The following is a 9,137-nucleotide window of genomic DNA, read 5'->3' as shown; positions in this document are numbered from 1 at the left end:
AGAGAAGAGAGAGAGAGGAGAGAGAGAGAGAGAGAAGAGAGAGAGAGAGGAGAGAGAGAGAGAAGAGAGAGAGGAGAGATAAGAGAGAGAGAGAGAGAGAGAAGAGAGAGGAGAGAGAGAGTATATATATAGATATATATATATATGTGTTGTGATATATGTATATATATATCATATATATATATATATATATATATGTATATATGTGTGTGTGGTGTGTGTGTGTGTGTGTGTGTGTGGTGTGTGTGTCCATTTAAGTGTTAAACACAGCACGCAGCATAAGTTACAAAGTTTTTTTGTAAATCAGGAAAAAGTTTGTGATTGTAATTTCTGAGCAGCAACACGTTACTGTTCGTTTTGAACTAAAGCTTGCCAAATCTCAGTTAGGAACCAGAGGATATTGCATGGTACAGACATCCTACATTCCTATATTCTACCCTAAATCAGTGAAAGCTTGTCTGCTACCCATGAAATTAAGGAATAGTAATATGGTTCATTGTCAATTGTCAAAACAATGAATTAACCCACACCTGACGCCTCATTCACTACTACTTGAACTGCTTAAAACATGTTTTTGCTGAGGCTATATGAAATAAACAGCAAGGTCGTCTTGCCTCATATGCGCATTGTATGTCGTACGTGACCTTCCAGGTATATCACCAATGACTATTTGCATGCAACGCGCTACTTGTGAACATTCTGTCTCCAAATTAAGTCGCCTTAGAATGCGCATAATGTAGCGGGCTTAGCACTAATCTCTACGTAGCGCGAAAATCTAGCCCATCATAGAGTGATCTGACGAGATCAGCTTAAGGATCATGTTGAAAACGACAGTCGGTGCCTAGGTTAGCTCATTTCTTGTCTGGTTGTTCAGAGCTGAGTTCAGTGCAGTTCCTTGCTGACTGGAAGACGTGGGTCTCGTGAAGTGAATTTTTGTTGGGATTTTTGTGAGGTTTGCGAGAAGTAAGTAAGTACAATTGTAAGTGGTAATGCTTATAAAGTTCAGGTAAATAGATAAAGTCATATAATTTTCATGATTTATGCTAGCTTATCGGTATTGCTTCAGTGCAGCGTTAAGTTGCTGACACGCCTGATTCCGTCGCTGACGGTATGGCTAGTACTGGCTGATGGAAATGAGATGACCTGCGTGTGAATGCACTTGGCTGACATCTGGCGGTGCAGACTGCAAAATGCCAGGTTAAGTGCAGTCAAGTTACACTGTATGCTATCTAACTAACGGGTCTGGGTCATAGGCGTCATGTAAAATATGCTAGTCTTATAGGTGAGATTTGAGAAATCTGGTTGGTAACAGGTCACAGGAAAGGTATCGTTTCCTGCACTGGCTTTGGTAGTCTCAAACTACATACTTGCTTCTCGGCTATTTGTATCGAGCTCCCATAGTATTATATATATATATATATATATATATATATATATATATATATATATCAAAGCAAGCCAAAACTGAATCGGTTCTTTGATTTACAAGCTGTGTGAGTTATGAGTCAAATGACTGAATGCAAGCAATGAGTCTGAACTGAGTCGGTTAAAAAAATGCGGAACAGCTGTGAGCAGTGAGCTGAGTAGGATCCTGAAATCTGGGAGTTAGTCCTGAGCCGGCCAAAAAAATCGAGTCGAACACAAGTCTGTCCACCACAGGGGTGTGGTTTTGCAAAATGGGTTTGAGGCGCTGAGCGGGGAAAATGACCGAATATGCCCTTGAACACATTAGAAGACAGGTTCTCCCTGGATTTGACCTACTTTTCTCTGAAAGTTAGAGAACTGGGGTCTTTCCAAGCTAAACAGAAAATTACACCCCTGTTTCGATGCGTTCTATCGCTCTGCCTCGGTGCGGTCAACATTACCTTTATGCTGGGCCCCGATGATCGAGGCCAGGTTTCGGCAATCCGCGTAGGGTCGATGTCACGTGACTTTAGACGTTGTTGCATCGTGTAGCTTCGGGAATAAAGGAAGTAAGTTAGTGTGCGCGATAACTAAAGGCTGCCACCGAAGCCCGCCGCCGGTAGCCCCAAGACGAGCTGCAGGCTGCATCGCAGAACTCGCGCTAGGCATGTTCGACACGCGGTAGTGCTGTTTCGTGGTCGTTGCCGGACGATTGCTGCTACCATTTTGGTCGAGCGGTTGTCTATGGTCGGTTTTCGTTATTCACGTCGCAGTGTAGGTCGACCCAATACGAGGGTTCTTCTGAACGTAGCGAATATTAGAGGGCATAAGCTACCTTTTTCTTTTTTCCACCTGTTATTGGGTCAGACGCGTACGACTTCGTCAGTGATATCAGTTTCTCTAAATCCTTCTGAACAGCTGAGAATTTCGATTTGAAATAGCCGCTTCTGCGGATGAAATCTTCTTGGACTCCTTGCTTACCAGTATGAAAGTAGTACATTTCATTTGTCTTGCTTTTTTGACGTGTGTGCTCTTTAATGCTTTCATTACACTACTTTGTCAAAATAATTTTGTAATAAATGCTTAGAAGGCTTCATACGCTCTGTTTTGACACAAAGATAAGCAAGCATAAAGCTATTATCCTGCGAATTCAACGGAACGTTATGCTATAGCTTTGATTTTTGCTCTATGGCGTCTATCACAGAGGCTCTTTTCGAGGCGCACTTTGGCTTTGAAGATGGGAGTATCATATTTCCCGGCCCGCTGGGCCAATCACAAACGTTCTTTCATTGGCGCCATCAGAGGTGCCGCGGCGGTTGGCGTGACGACAGCGGTAGCAACTGCAGAGAAGAAACGTAGTGCTGTTACAAAGCGTTGGCGGCATAATTTGGGCTGGAAAATAATCCAGATTTACAGCCTTATCATGTGTGATGGTGCTGCAGTGGTGCTGCCCAGTACTGCTGTGAGACGTGACTTGTCCTCAGGTTTCACTCGAGAATGCTTTTGAAATATGCCCAAAAGTTGGGGCACTCCCTTGGAATTAGTCACGTTTTTAGGCTAATTTCGGCCGGCCTGTTTCAATTCTCCGATAAGACGTGCCAGAACGTCGCAGGGAACGCAGCTTGTTGTAGTCTGTGGAACTTGAAACACCGCTGAATAATGCCAAAATACTCAGGCAATGATGCAAAACTAGACCGGAGGCAACAAGGCATATGACTTGTGTGATTAAAAACATACAGAATGCAGCAAAAACAGAACGTGCTCTAGCAAACACGGCACGAACGCGGAGCTCTGAAAGTTTGGCGAGCACCGTCGGCTTTACTCAAGTGAACATCACATCTCAGTTGGCACTTTTTGTTCCTTTTGCGCGTGAAGCAATTAAAATAGACTTTTGAAATGTGTATAAATTTTTAGTTCTCGCTTCTCATGTTCTACTTGCACGTAGGATCCGAAAGGTCGAGGGGGCAAAACTCGCCGTTATGGGTCGAACTGGAATATGGGAGAGGGTCGGTGGCCACCCAACAGAATGCAAATCGATACCGGTGTGTACATACTTCCCTGTGTCGTACGCGTAATACTTCCTATTGAATAATTTATGTGTTCCATGTGGTATGTAGTATGGATGTTAGTAAACGGAAAACATAACGTTGCCTAGCAAGGTCACAGACCTGGACATCCCACCAGCTGCTTAGTCCTCGCTGGTTCCACAACCACTGACTCCAGAATTATATGAAATAGTCGGTACGATCCCAGTCGCGTCGTCCATGTAAGGCCTCGCCTAAATAACGATTGTCCCACTATCTTATAGCCTATTATCTGTCTTCTCTCAGTCATGGTCCACCCAAGGGGCCGTGTAATGCTACTGCTCTCGGGAGCGCGGGTCTGCGTCAGGTTCGCCGCCAATTGTCTGCTCCCGGAGGGGACTAGCCGTGCTAGTCTTTAAGCCAAATGCGAACATATAATATACCGTTCTCCAGAATGACTCAGGGTAAAAGCGTTGCGCGTGAAGGCGGCAGCATAACGATCGTCGTCTAAAAAACTTTCAGCCCATGATGATTAAAAACGTCGCCCTTCGGTTATGCTTCTTTGCTTCGGATGTTCACATCTTCTTTGAACTCCCGATATCGGAGATCATGTTTGGTCAGCTATGGAGTTTTGACATCCTTGGCAACCATTCTGGCGGTTTATTCGCACACCTTCAGAATGCTTAATTTTTTAGAGCTTTTTTGCACGTGGGATAAAAAACGGCTCTTCCAGCTGTCGCTCCCTTCCTACCGGTGACACGCAAGGCCTTCTCGAATCGCTCGGCCTCACCTTGGAGTCGCCTGCTGCCGACCATCAACGTCGCTCACACGCGGAAGGAACTTCCTACCGAACTGGACGATGTATTCGCCGCTGTATTAATTTTTACGATCAATGACTTTGTTTTTGCCGAAGTGTTTAAATGGAGGTGTGACTAGAAATGTACCAATGTGGCTGCGTTGACGTCACTTTCAATATCACGCTTATACTGTGATTGTACTTGTACCGAATTAGACAATAACCCACTCGTTGGAATGATTCGTTAAGCACATGACGTTAACCTTGAAATTGAACTGGAACGATATCGACGGCATAGGTTCTTTGCCTTCCGGGCCGCTGCAAGCACACCCTATGGGTATTTTCCGCATGCCGCCGTATGCCGGCCAGCAGGCTACGTGCCCGCCGGGTGCATCTAATAATGCGGCGCCGGGGGGCCATCAGAACAAAACAGGTGCTGTCAGCTAGCGATCAATTTACTTTACCGTCCGATAGCGCTTCCGCTAATCCAGCACGGTATCGTGTGCACACGGTTGCGACTGCCGCGCACGACCATAGCTATTTTTAATGGCTGCCATGACTTGGCAAATGCACTTTGCGACCGGTCTGCCAGCATTGAGTGATACGCTATCAGGGTGTCAACCAGATAAAATGGATCCCTTTGACCGACAAGCATGGTGCAGCGCCAGCTGATACAGATCGGACCGATAATATTACCTATTGCAATGATCACCGCGAAACCCTCGCCATTCGATCCGCCATGCATGATTCTCTTTGTGTTGCACTCGGCCCCTCATGAAATGTGTAACATGTGCTTATCCCGAGTTCGTCAATGGCCTCTCGAATGTTTCTTTCTGCCCCCACCAAAGAAGGTTAGCAGCACAACTGCTTCACAGAATACTTATTCTAGTAGCCCATACGGCTTACGTCTTAAATGCGTGTTTTTTGCAGAACTGTAAACCGAATTTTATCACAACTTCAATGAACCTGGCACCAAAATAAATTTTCTCGTGTCGATCTTTAACCGTTTTTGACGACAGAAGCTGAACTCTCACGGCGTACCGGGTCAAAGTTTTCATACATGGTATGCCGTGGGTGTTTTGACGTTCGAGACATGTCCTGTGGTCTCGGTGGATCGATCGGCATTGTGCCGAATCCATTATTGAAAGGCCGTGCGTTCGGGGCCGGGACTGGCGGGAACTTTTGTGCCAGGTCCACTATATGTAGAGTGTGCTGAAATGTTTGCCAACAGCCAACGCATGCTGCCAGTGTTGTGCAGTACACAGTTACTTGAGAGTTTCTGATAAAATATTTGGACATAGCATTCGTTTCAACTTTGAATACACTCACATTTATAGGAGTTGCGCCACGCTACCTACAGATGCAAGCTGTCAAATGTTTCGTGTAAACTTGAAGTCAAGCCTACATTGCACATCTAGCGTATTTCTAGCATTAGACTGCACTTAACGTGCTGATTTCGTTCTGACCGACATGTGTTACCCTCTTTTTGTGTGCCATCACTCGCTCTCTGTTTACTCGCTCGTGTCAGCGCTGGATGCTCGTGATTGTTCAATAGATATGTATTGTAAGGCGCTGTTTTTCGGTCTTAATGTCGATTTGGCGACATCTTGTTATGTGCTCCTGTCGTCACCTCTTGAGTTCGGCATACAGTGAGACTAATCGATCATCTCATGATTAACCTACAGGTGAGTTGACATTTCTTTCTGCTTCCATGCACCTCAAAAACAAGGTCATATTGGGTTTCGCAGGGTAAATTTCAGAATATGATGCCTGTGCCCCACAGTTCCTGCTGTTTCTGCAATCGCTTGAGACACAAGCCATCGTATTGCACATGCTGATATGCCTGTCTTTTTCCAGAACTCCGGATAGCAGCACCTTTGTTTTTCAGTGATTAATTTCTACGCCATACGACTCAGCTCAATGTTAAAGTCACTGGTCAAAATCATTCAACAGTGAGATCAATATAACAACTGTGTAACGCCGGCAAGTTTTTGTCTACAACGAGCTGATGCATCGCTTCGGCCGGCAATATGTTGTATGAGACCGGCCACTTGAAGCTCCGCTGGCACGTGGCGCGGTTTGCTGTGTCATCCCACCCCGTGCCGTGTCACCGACGCCATCCCGCGCAGCTCCCCGTGCGAGGCGGTGAAGACTCCCCGCTGGCATGACACACCCTCACATCGAAAGGGTGAAGGTCAAGATGGGATGCACTGGGAAGAGTGGGTTAGCAGAGCTGCGTGCTGAATGTCATCGTAAAGAGCCGAGATAACTGCCTCAGGGTGGTGAGCCGGCACGAAGTGTAGCTAAGTGAGCGTTGCTGTCGGGTCCAGGTGCCTCCCTCGTACCACACGCGGCTGAAGGAGCCTTTGACGGCTGGACAGGCGAAGCTCGTGGTGAATTCAATCGGAGCGGAGATTTATTCGGTTGTGACTCAGAACGCCACGCAGGGGCTTCAGTGGGATTCGTCGCAGCGCACGATGTAGCCGTTTATTTTTGTCTGGCGCAAGGAAGAGAAGGAGGGGGTGGGTGTGTGATAGCTCAGCTACTGCTTATCTTGAAGGCAAAAAGTGTGTCGCTGCTCTGGTTCACGTCGTTTAGGGGCGGATGATGACGGAGGCTCATATCTGAATGCCCGGCCTGAAGAACGTACATTTTTTCGCGGATGGTCGTCCAGCACAATGTCGAACCAAGATTATTCTCCGAACGGAGATGATTTTGAGGGCGTAGGTTACCATGTCATTAGAATGTCTTCGACACATCGCTTGGAAAAGGAAAGTGGGATGGCACCGTGGCATAAAAGCTGCTGCACGCACCCAGAGTATTTGAAGAGGTCTTTCTTCAACCCGATCCTGATGGCCCAGACGATGCATCAGTTTTTTTCAGGCGAACGCTTTTCATTCCCCTAATCCGACGCCATATGAACAGAGTGAGTCATTGCAATATTGAGCTGCACCGTCCAACGTGAAATTAATTACTGATTGAAACAGAGGTTCTGGCATTCAAAGTTCTGGCATGGTTTAGTAGCGCGTGCGCCATTGTGACCCAGTGTTTTGTACGATCGGAGGTCAGAGGTGAAAAGTCAACAGAAATGGAAAGTAACGTTCGACTCAACAGTAGGTCAATGATGACGCGATAAGCTGGTCTCATTATGCATATGGTACTTAAATGGTGATTACGGGACTTAACAATGAAGATTATGTATTTGTCTGCATGTGACCTCTGGTATGGCGTTAACTTCGACTTTGCATCACAAATATGGTGTTAAGCGTCTTGCTCAGAATCGCCTTCCCAGCTGAATTTCGTTTCCCGAATCTCGATGTCTATATCTAATCCGAAAATAAAAGGAGAAACCTTTCCAACACCAACTATGCCAATTTTTACAAAGCCCAGAAGAAGCATCTGTAACAAGAGCCCATTTTTGTCATGTTGATAAGGTACTAAAATTGGTAAGCCATGAGATGAAAACGGAGCTTTTGATACGCGACAGATCAAGGTATGTCTTATGATTTAAAGTTACGAGGTCAAAAGTAGAAACGAAATTTGGCAACTGACAAAAGTTTTCTTGTGACATGGTGAGTTCACCAATATGTGAGTTTTTTTAGTTCCGATCACTTGGCTATAAGTCATGGATCACCACAGACACGCTGCGGCGCGACCTCTCAGAAATGTTCGAAGCTGTAACCTAATGACAGTTGCTCTGAGAGGTTCAGGGTTTGCACAGTGGTCTTTATGGTGTAAGGCCACCCTACGATCTTATTTTCAGAGCTTTTAAGGCATGGTGGTGTTGGTTTGCGCCTTGACTGTGTCGTGGAATGTCCTTGTAGACGGTGTCGCAACGTCAGTGCTAGGGCAATAACTCCTACCGACAACGGGGCTATATCAGTTGTACCCGACATTTCTTCTACCGCAAAAACTTATGCAGACTGCACTTAAACGCGGCATAAGTTCTGCTGCAAAAAAAGCATGCACATCAATGCTGCACGACAAAACGTATGCTGCGAAAGCCTGTATCCGTCATTATTTATGCAGCAAAGGCTTATATAGCTATAAAACTTACGTTGTAAAAACGTATATCAATCATAATTTTTGCGGTAGACTTGTATAGCTTTTATTTATACGTAGCAAGTTACTTCAACTTTGTATAGACGTTACTTCTCAGCGAGTTTATTTCTTCGGCAATGCTTATATGCGACGTTTGTGCAGTACGATCCAGGTTATAACCCTCAAATTACAACCGTCAGTGCTTCGGCCCATTAGATTATACATTATATTATATTATAGGGGTAGATTATACCTCACCAAAATCCTGGAGGAAACGAACACGTGAGAGCACTTGACTGGGTGAAATCAGACGGCAAGTGTTCACTCCATGTTATCGATACATTGTTGCTGCTGTAAATATTGTGATCGGCGGATACACAGCAACAACAACAACAGCAACAACATCAAAAACAAAAACAACAACAATATTTATGCGCGACAGTTTTCTTCTGAAGACGCATGGTGCATTGTCGTAGTGTTACAAAACAAGGCTCGGGCCTAAGCAGAGAAGAACGGTCAAGCCCTAAAATACGTGAAACACGTAGTTTGCCTCCCATGTGACACACCTGCCTATTGCAGCTTGGGGACGGTTAGGGATTTGACTACCTAAACTAGAGCATTTTGCACATACGAACTAAGGATATCATTTTTACTTGACTGAGGATCACTATTCGTGTAACTGCGCAAGGGAGCTAGGCATGGGGATCGAATGACGAAGGTTTGGAAGCGATCGACGCCATGCTCTCTGACATCTGAGTTGTCTGCTTTTGCACGTGAAATTCCCCCTCCCCTCCCCCCGCGTTTTTAAGGCGTTTTACCGAAGGTCAGGTCACGGTATTGACAGCGTGGTACCCACTTCATCACGGTGAGTC

This window comes from Pollicipes pollicipes, unplaced genomic scaffold, assembly GCF_011947565.3.
Source record: "Pollicipes pollicipes isolate AB1234 unplaced genomic scaffold, Ppol_2.1 Scaffold_6138;HRSCAF=7277_pilon_pilon_pilon, whole genome shotgun sequence".
NCBI lineage: Eukaryota > Metazoa > Arthropoda > Thecostraca > Pollicipedomorpha > Pollicipedidae > Pollicipes > Pollicipes pollicipes.
The sequence above is the reverse complement of the archived record's forward strand: the minus strand, read 5'-3'. Positions refer to the sequence as shown.